This window comes from Zingiber officinale, chromosome 8A (genome assembly GCF_018446385.1).
Source record: "Zingiber officinale cultivar Zhangliang chromosome 8A, Zo_v1.1, whole genome shotgun sequence".
NCBI classification, from domain to species: Eukaryota; Viridiplantae; Streptophyta; class Magnoliopsida; order Zingiberales; family Zingiberaceae; genus Zingiber; species Zingiber officinale.
Genome location: NC_056000.1, coordinates 91,436,260 through 91,453,657, shown reverse-complemented (window position 1 = coordinate 91,453,657; position 17,398 = coordinate 91,436,260).

The following is a 17,398-nucleotide window of genomic DNA, read 5'->3' as shown; positions in this document are numbered from 1 at the left end:
GAGATCTCTAAGGTACTATTTCAGTGCAAGATGTCAGACGGGGCTCCCGTAGGTCCATATGTGCTCAAGATGATTGGGTACATAGAGAACCTACAGAGGTTGGGGTTCCCACTTGGCCAAGAACTGGCCACTGACTTGATTTGCAGTCTTTGCCAGAGATCTACAGTCAATTTATCATGAACTACAACATGAACGAAATTGACAAGCCACTGCCCGAACTGCTTAGTATGTTACGAACTGCTGAGCTCAACCTTAAGAAGGTTAAGCCCAACTCTGTTTTGATGGTTTAGAAACATAAGGGCAAGGGCAAGCCCAAAGGCAAGGGAAAGTCCCAAGCCAAGGGCAAAGGCAAGGCACTGAAGCCTAAAGGAGGGGTCGCCAAGGATGCTACCTGCTTCCACTGCGGTCAGACCGGGCATTAGAAGAGGAACTGCAAACTATACTTGGAGGATCTTAAGAAGAAGCGAAGTGAGACTTCCACTTCAGGTATATATGTTATAGAAGTCAATCTATTTATTTCTTCATCATGAGTATTAGATACCGGATGTGCTTCTCACATTTGTACTAATGTGCAGGCGCTGAGAAATAGTAGGGCATTGACGAAGGGCTAGGTGGACCTACGAGTAGGCAATAGAGCACGGGTTGCTGCTGTTGCTGTAGGGACTTATTTTCTATCTCTGCCCACTAGGCTTGTACTAAAGTTGGATGATTGTTGTTATGTGCCTGCTTTAACTAAGAACATAATTTCAGTTTCTTGTTTGGATAAGAAAGGTTTCTCTTTTATAATAAAGGACAAATATTGTTCTATTTATTTAAAAGATATGTTCTATTGTAGTGCACCTCTGATGAACGGACTCTACATTCTAGACCTTGAAAGCCCTATCTATAACATAAATACCAAGAGGTTCAAGTCAAATGATATGAACCAAACCTATCTCTGGCACTATCGCTTAGGTCATATAAATGACAAGCGCTTATCCCAGCTCCATAAGGATGGTTTGCTGGACTCATTTGATTTTGAATCTTATGAGACGTGCGAGTCATGCCTACTAGGCATGATGACCAAGACTCCCTTTAGTGGGCACAGCGAAAGAGCGACTGATTTGTTAAGACTTATACATAGTGATGTATGTGGCCCTTTCAATGTCACTGCTAGAGGCGGTTATAGGTACTTCATCACATGTACTGATGACTTCAGTAGATATGGTTATGTGTACTTGATGACACATAAGTCAGAATCCTTTGAAAAGTTCAAAGACTTCAAGAATGAAGTATAGAACCAGCTTGGCAAGAGTATTAAGATACTTCGATCAGATCGAGGTGGAGAATACCTTAGCCATGAGTTTCGTGATTATCTAGTTGAGTGTGGAATTCTATCTCAACTCACTCCTCCTGGAACACCACAGTGGAATGGTGTATCCGAAAGGAGGAACCGTACTCTATTAGATATGGTGCGATCAATGATGAGTCACACAGATCTTCCTACATTTCTTTGGGGTTATGCTCTAGACACGATAGCTTTTATACTCAACCGAGATCCATCCAAGGCCGTAATAAATACACCATATAGGATATGGTCTGGGAGAGATGCCCAGGTGTCTTTTATGAGGATTTGGGGTTGTGAGGCTTACGTTAGACGTCAAGTCTCAGACAAACTGGGACCCAAATCTGACAAGTGTTATTTCATTGGATATCGCAAGGAAACTAAGGGATATTACTTCTACATTCCCAGTCAGCACAAGGTAGTTGTGGCAAAAACTGGGGTCTTTCTAGAAAGGGACTTTGTTTCTAGAAAGACTAGTGGGAGTACGTTCGATCTTGAAGAAGTTCAAGATGTGGACCATAGCACTGAAGACTCGATGGAAGTTGAACTGGAACAACAAAGTGTTGTGGATGATGTTGTTCCACAAGGAGTTGAGGAATCACAACCAGTTCAAGTAGACATACCTCTTCGCAGGTCTAATAGGGTACGTCGTCAGCCTGAGAGATACTCATTTCTCTTGTCTGACCATGATGATGTTGTGCTCATAGAGGATGAGTCCACCTCTTATCAGGAAGCTGTGATGAGACCAGATTCCGAGAAATGGCTAGAGGCCATGAGATCCGAGATGGAATCCATGTACACTAACCAAGTATGGACTTTGGTTGATCCACCTGAGGGCGTAAAACCCATAGGATGTAAGTGGGTATTTAAGAGAAAGACTGACATGGATGGACTTATCTATAAGGGTCGCTTGGTAGCTAAAGGTTTCAAGCAGATTCATGGTATTGACTATGATGAAACATTTTCTCCAGTAGCGATGTTTAAGTCCATTCGGATCATGCTTGCTATTGCAGCATACCATGACTATGAGATATGGCAGATGGATGTCAAAACCGTATTTCTGAATGGAAACCTGCTCGAGGATGTGTACATGGCACAACCTGAGGGTTTTGAAGATCCATAACATACTGACAGAGTATGCAAGCTACATAGGTCCATTTATGGACTAAAGCAAGCTTCTCGGAGCTGGAATCTTTGATTTGATGATGCAATCAAATAGTTTGGTTTCATCAAGAATGAAGATGAACCTTGTGTCTACAAGAAGATTGTAGGGGACATAGTTGTCTTCCTCATATTGTATGTGGATGACATACTACTCATTGGAAAAGACATCCCTTTGCTACAGTCTGTCAAGACTTGGCTAGGGATATGTTTCTCAATGAAGGACTTAGGTGAGGCATCCCGCATTCTAGGAATACAGATCTATAGAGATAGATCTAAGAGATTGCTTGGCCTAAGTCAGAGTACATACATTGACAAGGTACTCCTTCGGTTTGTCATGCAGAACTCCAAGAAGGGATTTCTGTCGATGTCACATGGCGTGAGTCTTTCGAAGACTCAAGGTCCCTCTTCTAGAGAGGAGAGAGACCGAATGGATCAGATCCCTTATACCTCAGCCATAGGATCTATCATGTACGCCATGCTATGTACTCGTCCTGATGTTTCGTATGCTTTGAGCATGACGAGCAGATACCAGTCAGATCCAGGTGAAAGTCACTGGATAGCAGTCAAGAATATTCTTAAATACTTGAGTAGAAGGTTCTTACCTATATTAATCGATTGGTTGAATCGATAGTGAGATGATATAGGGAACACTACTCTTAATCATTCCTAGTCGAGTATTAACATTCAGGGACAATGTTAAAGCGACGAGACTAGCATCTAGGTCAACTCGATGACTTGATCTCACAAGTCATGGATATAAAGATATCAACTTGACACATGGGTATGCATTGGAGAATGTATACTGAATGACCCGCCATGAGAAAGTATCATGGATCGTTATATGAGTGTCATATACTTTCTCATGTGGCTATTAGTATGACTACTAGTCCTTGACCTGAAGTCACCATGGTTCCCTACATAAGGAGTTACGTACTTTGGCTTCGTCAAACATCACCCGTAATTGGGTGGACTATAAAGGCGATTACTGGGTATGTAACAAATTATGCAGAGGGATGTAGATGAGATCTATCCCTCCTATATGACGGGAGAGACATCGATATTCTTGATAGAGTGAGACCACTAAGTACATGGCTATGCCCAAATGAGTCAATATGAGATGTTGAGCTCATTTGATTGAGTGAGTCTACTTGGAGCTCAAAATTTAGATTGATTAGAGGATGACACGGTCTATGCCTCACATTGATCAATCTAGATGTCAAGGATAGAAGGGCACTTGTCATATATTGTGAAGAGTCACAATTAGTAGTCACAAGGTGATGTTGGATCTCAACATTCTTGTAACTTGGGTAGTAATGATGTGTTGCTAGATACCGCTCATTACTTATGCTCCTAAATGAGTTTAGGAGCATTGCCAACGTTATAAGAACCTATAGGGTCACACACAAAGGACAAATTAGATGGAAATTAGGTTCATTTGATGAACCTAAAGGATTAGGTTCATGTGATGAACCAAATTGGATTAAGAGTAATCCAAATTGAGCTAATTGAGTTGGACTCAATTTGGTTCATGTGTTAAGTGAGTCTAATTTGGATATAGACTCATTTAATTAATTTAATTCAATGAATAGAGATTCATTAAATTAAAATTGACTGGAACCAATGGTTAGATTAGATCAACCAAGGGAGAGAAGTGGTCAAGTTTGACTTGACTTGAGAGGAAGATGAAGGGTCAAGTTTGACTTGACCATTTTCCACCTCATTGGTGAGTTGGCATTAAGTGGCTAATGGTGATGTGCCACATCATCAAGGCTAGCACATGTGTGTGCCACCTCATGAGGGAGATCAAGAGTTTTTGACTCTTGAAATTCCATGGAGTATATAACCCCTCATGAAAAATGGCCGGCCACTTTAGTGCTTGTGGTGTTTTAATTTGTTTTGTAACTCCATCTTCTTCTTCCTCAAGCTCTTTCTTCTCTCCCTCTCCTCCTCTTGGCCAAATCTTTCAAAGGGTGCTAGCACACCTTTTGTTAGGTTTCTCCATCATTTGTTCGTGTGGATACACATAGAGAAGTATCTGCTTTGATACTTTCGAGATCCGGCGAACCTTGGACGAGCGGGATTACGCGAAGGGCTTCGCATCAAGGGTAACCTTTCTTCCTTGTAGATCTAGTGTAGATCTAGGTTAGATAAACTCGTACTCGAAGTTTACAAAATTTTATTCTTCGCACGGATCCGGTGGCGGGGAATTTCGGGGTTTCCGCAACGTAAAAAGCGGTTTTTACGGCCCGAAAACCCAACAGTGGTATCAGAGCCACGTGCGAAGTGAGTATGAGTTTTAATTTATATTTTTATGAAAATTACAGATCTGTAACTTTCTGTGAAATTATGATTTTTGGTATTTTTATGGGTATTTTTATCGTAGAAGCGAAGTACAAGTGTTTAGACACTTGTAGGCTTCGACTACCGAGAAGATTTTTCCAAAACGGCAAGGTTTCACCCCAAATCATTTTGGGACAGCGGACTAAGGCACTGTAGGATCGCTTAGGAACACTCGTGATGGTTATATCGCGGGTAGGGGTGCTGCCCTTGACCCCGCAAGGGGATTCATTCCGCGATTGCGCCCGAAAATTGCTAAACGGGACCGCCGGGAATTATTACTCATAAAAATTGTAAGAAAAATTATAGAAATTTATAGAAATTACATAATTTAGAATTATGTATTACTTTGTGATGGTCATGGCCCAAAAGACCCAATTAGATTGGAAATTTGTGTTATAATTCATAATATGGCCTGCGTGCCATTTTGTGTTTGTGCGTGTTGTACTTGATTCGTGACCTATGCGTCGTGCCTTCCTCTATTTTATATTTCCTGTTGTAAAATAGTTTTAGACTCGAATGTAACTCGAGTTTCACCTTTTGTAATGTACAAAATTGGAGCGGTGGAAGGCCCACTAGAGACGGAGTTACGAGGAGGGCGCGAGCAACACAAGGTGATCAAAGGAAGGAGCTTGAGAAGCTGTTGACCTTAGGTTGACCATTCGATCTTCTCATTGGCTTGAGAAGATCGTAGTAGGGTCATGACTAATCACAAAACATTTAATTAATTGCTTGTGTGTGTATATGTGATGCATGCTAGAATAAGTAATTAATTAACGCCTTAACGATTCGATTCGATCAATCGCGTATATGATACACCTCGCCGATTAGATTAGATCTAAATCACGTATATGATGCGCCCTAACGATTAGATTAGATCTAAATCGAGTATATGATACAACTCGTCGATTAGATTAGATCTCAATTGCGACAACTCGTAATGCCTACCATGCCGTGATACCTATCACTACCTCGATCACATGTTGTTGTTGAATCTGTCAAAGTAGAGCAACACATATTATCTTGGTAGGGTACGGAGGGACAATCTTAGTCCCGCCTATCAACGCATGGGTGAGTAGAACTCAATTAGATTGAGAATAACTAGTTAAACCAAGTTTAACTGTAGGCATTTATCCAATAGTTGGAAGATAGGACAAAATCACATTTATATTAACTCTTGGGTGTATTAGCCAAAGCTAACTCGAGTTTTAATATAAATGCGGATCATGATCCTATAAACAAGAGTTGCATAGAGATATAATTGGTAATTAGTTACCTACCGATCATACTAAGTCTTGGGCGATTTAGCCAAAGCTAACTCAAGGCGTAGTATGATGTGGATCTTGTCCCACACGAATTATAGATAGTTGGTTAGAATCTAGTTAGTGTGGTTTGACCACATCACTCACTTGATTCTACAAAAATTCTATAATTCAGTGGGAGCATCATTTAATTAAAGGGCTAATTAGATGATTAATAGAATATGATATTTATTTTTCCGCATTTTCTGTTGTAGATAATCATGACATCAAATACGAAGTCTTTCTCCCTGCGTTCCGTCCTTAAGAAGGACAAGCTCAACGGAGCTAATTTCCTGGACTGGTACAAAAATCTGAGAATAGTTCTCACTCAGGAAAGAAAACTGTACATCCTGGAGCAGTCCATTCCCGAGGAACCTCCTGCCACTGCCACGCGAGCTGATCGTGATGCTTACAAGATTCATCAAGATGACGCATTAGATGTGTCCTGTCTTATGCTCGCAACCATGAACTCTAAGCTTCAGAAGCAACATGAGTTGATGACTGCTTATGATATGGTTGAACATCTTCGTCAACTGTATCAAGGATAAGCAGGGCACTGGAAGAGGAACTGCACAGGATACCTGGAAGATCTTAAGAAGATGAGAAATAAGATTTCTACTTCAGGTATACATGTTATAGAAGTCAACCTCTCTATTTCTTCATCGTGGGTATTAGATACCGGATGTGCTTCTCACATTTGTACTAATGTACAAGCACTGAGAAATAGCAGAGCATTGACGAAAGGCGAGATAGACCTACGAGTAGGCAATGGAGCACGGGTTGCTGCTGTTACTGTAGGAACTTACTATCTATCTCTACCCTCTGGGCTTGTACTAGAATTAGGTGAATGTTGTTATGTGCCTGCCTTGACTAAGAACATTATATCAGTTTCTTGTTTGGACAAAGAAAGGGTTTTCATTTATAATAAAGAACAAATATTGTTCAGTTTATTTAAATGAAATGTTCTATTGTAATGCACCTCTGATAAACAGACTCTATATTCTAGACCTTGAGAACACTATCTATAACATTAGTACCAAGAGGTTCAAGTCAAATGACATGAACCAAACCTATCTCTAGCACTGTCGCTTAGGTCATATAAATGACAAACACTTATCCCAGCTCCATAAAGATGGTTTGCTGGACTCATTTGATTTTGAATCATATGAGACATGCGAGTCATGCCTTCTAGGCAAGATGACCAAGACTCCCTTTAGTGGACACAGTGAGAGGGCGACTGACTTGTTAGGTCTTATACATAGCGATGTATGTGGTCCTTTAAATGTCACTGTTAGAGGTGGTTATAGGTACTTCATTACATTTACTGATGACTTCAGTAGATATGGTTATGTGTACTTGATGACACATAAGTCTGAATCCTTTGAAAAGTTCAAAGAATTCAAGAATTAAGTACAAAATCAGCTTGGCAAGAGTATTAAGATACTTCGATCAGATCGAGATGGGGAATACCTTAGCCATGAGTTTCGTGACTATCTAGCTGAGTGTGGGATTCTATCCCAACTCACTCCTCCTAGAACACCACAGTGGAATGGTGTATCTAAAAGGAGGAATCGTACCCTATTAGATATGATACAGCTATGATGAGTCACACAAATCTTCCTACATTCCTTTGGTGCTATGATCTAGACACGGTAGCCTTTATACTCAACCGAATTCCATCCAAGGCTGTAATAAAGACACCATATAGGATATGGACTGGGAGAGATGCCCAGGTGTCTTTTATGAGGATTTGGGGTTGTGAGGCTTACGTTCGACGTCAAGTCTCAGACAAACTGGGATCCAAATCCGACAAGTGCTATTTTATCGGATATCCTAAGGAAACTAAGGGATATTACTTCTACATTCCCAGTCAATACAAGGTAGTTGTGGCTAAGACTGGGGTATTTCTAGAAAAGGATTTTGTTTCTAGAAAGACTAGTGAGAGTACGTTCGATCTTGAAGAAGTTCAAGATGTGAACAATAGCGCTGAAGCCTCGATGGAAGTTGAACTGGAACCACAAAGTGTTGTGGATGATGTTGTTCCACAAGGAGTTGAGGAACAACAACCAATTCAAGTAGACATACCTCTTCGTAGGTCTAATAGGGTACGTCGTCAGCCTGAGAGATACTCATTTCTCTTGTCTGACCATGATGATGTTGTGCTCATAGAGGATGAGCCCACCTCTTATCAGGAAGCTGTGATGAGACCAGATTCCGAGAAATGGCTAGAGGCCATGAGATCCGAGATGGAATCCATGTACACTAACCAAGTATGGACTTTGGTTGATCCACCTGAGGGCGTAAAACCCATAGGATGCAAGTGGGTATTTAAGAGAAAGACTGATATGGATGGACTTATCTATAAGGGTCGCTTGGTAGCTAAAGGTTTCAAGCAGATTCATGGATTGACTATGATGAAACATTTTCTCCAGTAGCGATGTTTAAGTCCATTCGGATCATGCTTGCTTTTGCAGCATACCATGACTATGAGATATGGAAGATGGATGTCAAAATCGCGTTTCTGAATGAAAACCTACTCGAGGATGTGTACATGACACAACCTGAGAGTTTTGTAGATCCACAGCATACTGGCAGAGTATGCAAGCTGCATAGGTCCATTTATGGACTAAAGCAAGCTTCTCGGAGCTGGAATCTTCTATTCGATGATGCAATCAAATAGTTTGGTTTCATCAAGAATGAAGATGAACCTTGTGTCTACAAGAAGGTTGTAGGGGACATAGTTGTCTTCCTTATATTGTATGTGGATGACATACTACTCATTGGGAAAGACATCCCTTTGTTGCAGTCTATCAAGACTTGGCTAGGGACTTGTTTCTCAATGAAGGACTTAAGTGAAGCATCCCGCATTCTAGGCATACAGATCTATAGAGATAGATCTAAGAGGTTGCTTGGCCTAAGTCAGAGTACATATATTGACAAGGTACTCCTACGGTTTGCCATGCAAAACTCCAAGAAGGGATTTCTGCCGATGTCACATGGCATGAGTCTTTCGAAGACTCAAGGTCCCTCTTCTAGAGAGGAGAGAGACCGCATTGATCAGATCCCTTATGCCTCAGCCATAGGATCTATCGTGTACGCCATGCTATGTACTTGTCCTGATGTCTTGTATGCTTTGAGCATGACGAGCAGATACCAGTTAGATCCAGGTGAAAGTCACTGGATAACGGTCAAGAATATTCTTAAGTACTTAAAAAGGACTAAAGAATATTTCTTGATATATGGAGGCAATGACGAGCTAGATGTAAAGGGTTACAGTGATGCCAGCTTCCAGATCGACCAAGATGATTATCAATCGCAGTCAGGGTTCATGTTTTGCATTAATGGTGGTGCTGTGAGCTGGAAGAGTTCGAAGCAGGACACAGTCGCTGATTCTACAACAGAGATCGAGTATATTGCTGCATCAGTGGCAGCAAAGGAGGCAGTTTGGATCCGCAAGTTCATCACTAAACTGTTGGTACGGGAAGCATCTAACGATCGAACCTGAGTTTTGATAATGGCAAAGGATTCAAAGTTAAGGTGTGTTGTGATCTAACATGTTGAATGAGTATTTCAGGAAAAGTCCTAACTGCGGTTAGGCAGGTGAAAAACCCTGGGGGGTGGTAACCCTAGGTCCTAGGGGGTGGTAACCCTAGGTGGAGAAAAGTCCTAGCTGCGGTTAGGCAAAGGGAAAAACCCTAGGGGGTGGTAACCCTAGGTCATAGGGGGTGGTAACCCTATGCGGAAAGTCTTGGCAGGTCGGTGGCTTCAGGCAAAAGTCCTAGGGGGTGGTAACCCTAGGTGGAAAGTCCTGGTGTCGCGAACCAGGTGAAAGTCTGGACTAGCCGGGAAGCGGATGTCCAGCAGAAAGTCCGGAAGCGTCGAATGCTGAGCAAAAGTCCAGTCGATCTGGAGGATCGCACTGGCAACAAGTAAATCTCCTGAGTGGAGTAGGTGAGGACGCGTTCCCCGTAGAGGGAACAGTAGGCGTCGAGTCGACCTAGGGTTTCCGGTTGGAAACCTGAAGTCAGGCTCGGATAGTCCGGAGACTATCATTATCACTTCTATTATGTTTCTGTGCTAACTTTGTTTTGCAGGGTATGTGTTTGGGACTAACACATTTTGCAGGAACAAAGGAGCAAGTTACAACTCCGAGGCGCCTCCATGGAGCTTGGAGGCGCCTCGGGTGCGAACTAGGAAAAGCCAGCGCAGAAGGTTGGAGGCGCCTTAGATGAAGTTCAAGGCGCCTTGGGTCGAAGGTTGAAGGCGCCTTGGGTAGGCTGAAGGCGCCTTGAACTGGATGAAGTTCGACCAAGTCTGTGCTGATCTCCGTGGGTGACTCGGCCTGTTTAAGGCGCCTTGAAGGGCTTCAAGGCGCCTTGAACACCCTTTATAAGGGATCTCGAGCAGCAGCACCAAAAGAACAAGTTTCAAGTCTTCTGTCTCCAACGTGCTGCTCTAAAAGACATCCGGAAGTGCTGCTACAAGTCTCCGACGACCCGAAGCTCCAAGACTCTGTTCTTGTCGTCGGTACCATTAGTTTTCTTTATTTACTTGTACTTCAAAGCTGTAACTCTTTTTCGTACTTATAGTTGTTGCCCACGGAAAGCTATCAAGGATCGCGGGCCTTTGAGTAGGAGTCGCCACAGGCTCCGAACGAAGTAAATCTTTCGTGTCTTTGTCTGTATTTGTTTCTATTTCTTTCCGCTGCGCTTATACTCGAACGACGTACTTGATACGAACGAAATAGCCACGGGCGCTATTCACCCCCCCTCTAGCGCGTCTCGATCCAACATAAACTTGGGGTGGTTCCTAGTGTTGCTGACCCGATAGAGCTCTATTGTGACAACAATGGAGCTATAGCACAGGCGAAGGAACCTCGCTCACACCAGTGGACCAAACACATACTACGATGCTTCCATCTCATTCGAGAGATTATCGAGAGAGGAGATGTGAAGATTTGTAGAGTACCCACAGAGGCTAACATCACAGATCCCTTGCCCAAGGCTTTGTCACAGAGAAAGCATGATGGTCATACTAGGTCATTAGGCCTTAGAGCCTACACTGATTGGCACTAGTGCTAGTGGGAGATTGTTAGTTAGAGCCCTAGAGCCAATCATTTGATGATTGTTGTATGGACTCATTATATCATATTCTTGTATATAAATAAAGGCATTTGTTTTTGGTTATTATACTTACTTGTATTGGTGCGAAATAACTAAGTATAATAGCGTCCTTGAGTAGAAGGTTCTTACCTATATCAATTGATTGGTTGAATCGATAGTGAGATGATATAGAGAACACTACTCTTAATCATTCTTAGTCAAGTATTAACATTTAGGGACAATGTTAATGTGACGAGACTAGCATGTAAGTCAACTCGATGACTTGATCTCACAAGTCATGGATATAGAGATATCAAGTTGACACATGGGTATGCATTGGAGAATGTATCCTGAATGACCCGTCATGAGAAAGTATCATGGATCGTTATATGAGTGTCATATACTTTCTCATGTGACTATTAGTATGACTATCAGTCCTTGGACCTGAAGTCACCATGGTTCCCTACATAAGGAGTTACATACTTTGGCTTCGTCAAACGTCACCCGTAATTAGGTGGATTATAAAGGTGATTACTGGGTATGTAACAAATTATGCAGAGGGATGTGAGTGATGTAGATGGGATCTATCCCTCCTATATGACGGGAGCGACATCATTATTCTTGATAGAGTGAGACCACTAAGTGCATGGCCATGCCCAAATGAGTCAATATGAGATATTGAGCTTATTTGATTAGAGTGAGTCTACTTGGAGTTCAAGATTTAGATTGATTAGAGGATGACACGGTCTATGCCTCAAATTGATCAATCTAGATGTCAAGGATAGAAGGACATTGCCACATATTGTGAGAGTCACAATTAGTAGTCACAAAGGTGATGTTGGATCTCAACATTCTTGTAACTTGGGTAGTAATGATGTGTTGCTAGATACCGTTCATTACTTATGCTTCTAAATGAGTTTAGGAGCATTGCCAACGTTACAAGAACCTATAGGGTCACACACAAAGGGCAATTAGATAGAGATTATGTTCATTTGATGAACCGAGAGGATTAGGTTCATGTGATGAACGAAGTTGGATTAAGAGTAATCCAAATTAAACTAATTGAGTTAGACTCAATTTGATTCATGTGTTAAATGAGTCTAATTTAGACTTGGACTCATTGAGTCAATTTAATTCAATGAATTGAGATTCATTAAATCAAATTGACTTGAACCAATGGTTAGATTTGATCAACCATGGGAGATAAGAGGTCAAGTTTGACTTGACTTGAGAGGGAAGATGAAAGGTCAAGTTTGACTTGACCAATGCCACATCATTTGTTTGTTTGCATAAGGTGGGCCAATGATGATGTTCCACATCATCAAGGTTGGCTTATGTGTGTGCCACCTCATGAGGGAGACCAAGAGCCATGACTCTTGGTATCCCATCGAGGTTTATAACCTCTCCATGAAGTGGTCGACCACTTGATTGCAAGTGAATGCAATTGTGTGCTCATTCACTCCATCTTCTTCCTTCCTCTCTTCTTCTCTACTCTCCCTCTTCCTCCATTGCCGTGACCTTCTAAGGGTGCTAGCACACTCTTAGTTGTGTTTTTCTCCACCTATTGTTCGTGTGGATACATATAGAGGAGTGTTCACTTGACACTCTCGAGATCCGACAACCTTGGACGAGCGGGATAAGCGAAGGGCTTCGCATCAAAGGTATAAAATATCTACCATGTAGATCTAGAGTAGATTTAGAATAGAAACAAGTACATAAATTTATTTTAATCTTGGCACGGATCCGGTGGCAAGACTTCGGGGTTTCCGCAACACAAAAAATGATTTTTGCAGCCCGAAAGTCCCAACACGATGCTTAACATTATTGATCCAAATCCATCCATGTTACAAATTCAATTAAATATTAATTTCTAAAATTGGCTTCCAGGACCTTCTTGGGTATGAGATCATCCACCACCGCCTAGTCAAAGCCTTTTTAAAGAAATTTAATATTTAATTTCCTTCTAGTAACCTTAGGTTTAACCAAAAAGAACAATCGAATCACAAATTTGAAAAAACAAAAGAAACACAAAATCGAAAACATAAATTCGATTACCTAGATTCATTAGCCTCTTGTGTTTGGTATTTCAAGATCTAAATAAAAGATGAACTAGTTATGATGCGGAAACTAATAACTAGTTATACCTTTTATAGCTTATAGACCTCACGATCTTCTGTCGTATTCCTCTTCTTATCTCGGACGTCATGTGGGCGATGATCTACCGAGATGAGAATCCACCCAAGCTACCTTCCTCTCCAAGCAAGATTCGGCCACCTCAATAACTCCGAGAAAGGATGAGGTTCGACCACCATCACCAAGCTCCAAGGGATGCTAGAAACAAAGCCTCCTTTCTCTCCTTCTCCAAGCAAAATCCAGCCACCACAAGAGCTCCAAGAGATGATGTGGTTCAGCCACAAGAAGAAGAAAGGAGAAGAGGAATAGGGCTGGCCACACTAAGGAAGAAAAGAGAGAGGAATAGTAGAGGATATGTTATCAGGTGAGCCACCTCTACCCTCTCTTTTATATTCCTTGATCTTGGCAAATAAGGAAAGTCTTATAAATAAAAACTTCCTTATATTCCTTGCCATTGCTTAAGAAGGAAAATTTAATTAAAATCTCCTTATTAAACCTCTAATGGCCGGCCACCTTAATCCCTCCAAACATGGAAAGTTTTAAACACAAAATTAAAACTTCCTAATTTGTTTCCGGAAATTTTTAAATAAAAATTTCTCTTTTGAAAATTCCCTTCATGGTTGGTCATAAAAGGAAACTTTTATAAATTAAAATCTCTCTATTAAAACATGTGGATGATTTCTAAAATGGAAAGTTTTCTTTAAAATTAAAATCTTCCTCTCAATCTACAAATAAGGAAAGATATCAAATCTTTTCTTAATCTTTTGTAGAAACTATAATAGAAAAGATTTAATTTTAAAACTCTCTTTTAAATCATGAAGATGGTTACAAAAAAGGAAATTTTATCAAAAATTAAAATCTTCCTTTTAACTACAAATAAGGAAAGATATCAAACCTTTCTCTTAATCTTTTGCAGAAAGATATAAAAGGAAAGATTTAAATTTTAAACTCTCTTTTAAAACCATGGCTTCCACATAAGAAAAAATTTAAAAAATAAAATCCCATTTATTTTATTTTGGCCGGCCACCTAAGCTTGGGTTCAAGCTAGGGTTGGCCACTCAATGGAACCAACTCACCTTGATTTGGCCAGCCCTAACTTGGGCTCCAAGCTAGGCTTGACCGACCACCTTAAGGTGGGTAAGAAGGTGGGTATGAGTGAGTATAATACTATATAAATAAGAGGCTACAACAGGGACCGAGAGGAGGAATTGGTTTTGGTCTCTGATGATCTTGAGCTTCACGTGTTCACCCCGAACACACAACTCGAGTTCATCAATAATAACTCATACCACTAAAGAGTTATTATTGAACTACCACACCAATCCCATATTACTATATGGTCTCCTTCTTATCATGAGTGTGTCAGTCTCCCTATGTTTAAGACATAGAATGCCCACTAATTAAATGAGTTACTGATAACTCACTTAATTAATATCTAGCTCCAAGAGTAGTACCACTCAACCTTATCGTCATGTTGGACTAAGTCCACCTACATGGTTTACATGACCATCCTTATTAGCTCCTCTTGGGGACATCATCAACCTAGATTACTATGACACAGTTTCCTTCTATAATCAACAACACACACTATAAATAATATCATTTCCCAACTTATCGGGCCTCTTGATTTATTGAGCTAAATCTCACTCATTGATAAGTCAAAAAAAATAAATACTAGATATATGTGTTTGTTATTATATCAGGATTAAGAGCACACATTTTCATAATAACAAAGGTCTTGTTCTTTTATACAGTCAGTATAAAAAGAACTTACCTTAAATGGTCCTTCTCAATACACTCAAAGTGTACTAGTGTAATTTTATAGTTAAGATAAACTAATACCAAATTACACTACGACTATTCCAATGGTTTGTTCCTATCCATCTTAGTCGTGAGCTACTGTTTATAATTTATAAAGAATTGATAACATGATCTTCTGTGTGTGACACCACACACCATGTTATTTATAATATAAATTAATTGAACAACTACACTTAGCATATAAATGTAGACATTTGACCAATGTGATTCTTTATTTCAAAATAAAATGTTTACAAAAGGCTAGGCTTTTAGTATACACTCTAATAGGAGGGACCTCTAAGAAAAATGTAAGCCTAGTAGGTCAGGTAGACTTACAAGAGTGCGGCTTGATCCTAAGAGATTGACCCTTAGGTGGTAGACTTGGAGGAGGGGCCTCCAAGCAAAAGGTAAGCCTAGTAGGTCAGGTAGACTTATAGATATAGGCTAGGTTATTTGTTTGTGTTTGTATGGTTGTTTTGCAGGAACCTAGAGCTAGAAGCAAAATAGAGAATAGACAAATGTAAATGGGTGAACCAGACTTGACTCAGGTCGAACCAGACCCAAATTGGTTCAAATAAACTGACTGGGTTCGGTTTAGGTTGTTGAGTTATTAAAAATATTGACATGGAAGATGATGTGGCAAAAGATCATCTTTATGATTTGGATCAGGATGAAGATAAGATAGATGATATGGATAGAGATAAGGGTTGATCCAAATAATACTTGATCCAAATAAGGCTTGATCCAGATATTCTTTCATCTAGATATGCTTCATTTAGATCTGAGACTTCATCCAGATAAGAGTTAATCTAGATAAGGATTTGATCCAACTCTATAAAAGGAGATGAAGGCTCTATGTTCAACATATCGATTCTTCTGCTACTCATATTCCATGTGCTCAAAAGGAAGGCTACGAAGTGAAGCTTTGCTACTGGGAATCTCTAGGAAGGGTGTGCAATGCTTAGGACTTCTGGATCGGCTCAGCAAAGTTTTTGCTTGTATTTCTTTTACTACAAGTTGTATTTACTTTATCATTCTTTTATTCTTGTACTTGATAAATTGTAAGACGGGTTTCTCCGCCTTCAGAAAGCTTCTGGAAAGGAGACCACTAGTGGACTCACGCTTGAGTACATAAGCCTTGGACGTACTAACCTTGGGGGGTTGGGAACCAAGTAAATCCTGTGAGTATTCTTTCCTATAAGATTTTATTATATTCCACTGTGACTAACACTTTGCTAGAAAGAACGAATGAAATTGAAGCGAAAAGCGATAAGTCGATATTCACCCCCCCCTCTATCGACACCATCGATCCTACATGGTTAACCATTCTATCATGGGAAATAGACAACCCGAGTAAACCTCGAAGTACATCCGGAGGTGGACGAATCTATTTCAAGGAAGCTGGACCTTCGTAAGCCTTGGTCCATTCACCAGCTCAGATTCTTCGTACACTCAGCTTGTACTGTTGCTCGAGCGACACTATTCTTGGACTTCTTTTCCAGGTCAGCCTCTCTGCCTGACCGTCAGCTCATTCATTTGGTTGCCTGCTCGACCTCTCTGCCTTACTAGTCACTCGCTCACTAGGTCGCTTGCTCGACCTCTCTGCCTGACCGTGTAACAATCCAAATTTCCTCATTACGAGTTCTAATAGTGGTTAAAAATATTTAGAAATGCTTTAGAAATATTCTAGATATTTTTAGGGATTTTTAGAGTATTTTTATGCAATTTTTAGAGTTCGTTTGGTATTTTTACCAAAAGGAAGAAGTTTCAAAAAAATAAATAAGTTCGGCCGAGGTTTGAACCTGTGACCTCCGACCCGACCCGAATCTTAAGTGAAGCGTGATAGCCAAGAACCCATCAGGGCCGTGCTGATTAAGGAAAGAGCGGAAATAATTTAAGTAGTAGTTAATTACAGAAATAATTAGGTATTATAAAGGGAGTAAAGAGGGAACTTAGGGGTTATTACCGTAACCTAATTCCTTCCTCTCTTCTCTCTCACGTGCGGTGTCTTTGCTCGGGCGAAAATGAAGCCGGGACTAGGGCTTCGTCTCCAGCGGCCGACGAGGGGCTAAATCCGAGAGTTCTTCACCTCCTCACGATCCTTTCGTCGAGGAGTGTTCGTGGGCACGAGGAAGTGCCGAAGTTCGAGCTATCCGAAACCCTAGAAGCCCCTCTTGTTCGGTTGTGAGTCCAAGAAGCAAGGTAAGCGTTACTCACCTGTAGTAGGAGTAGTTTTC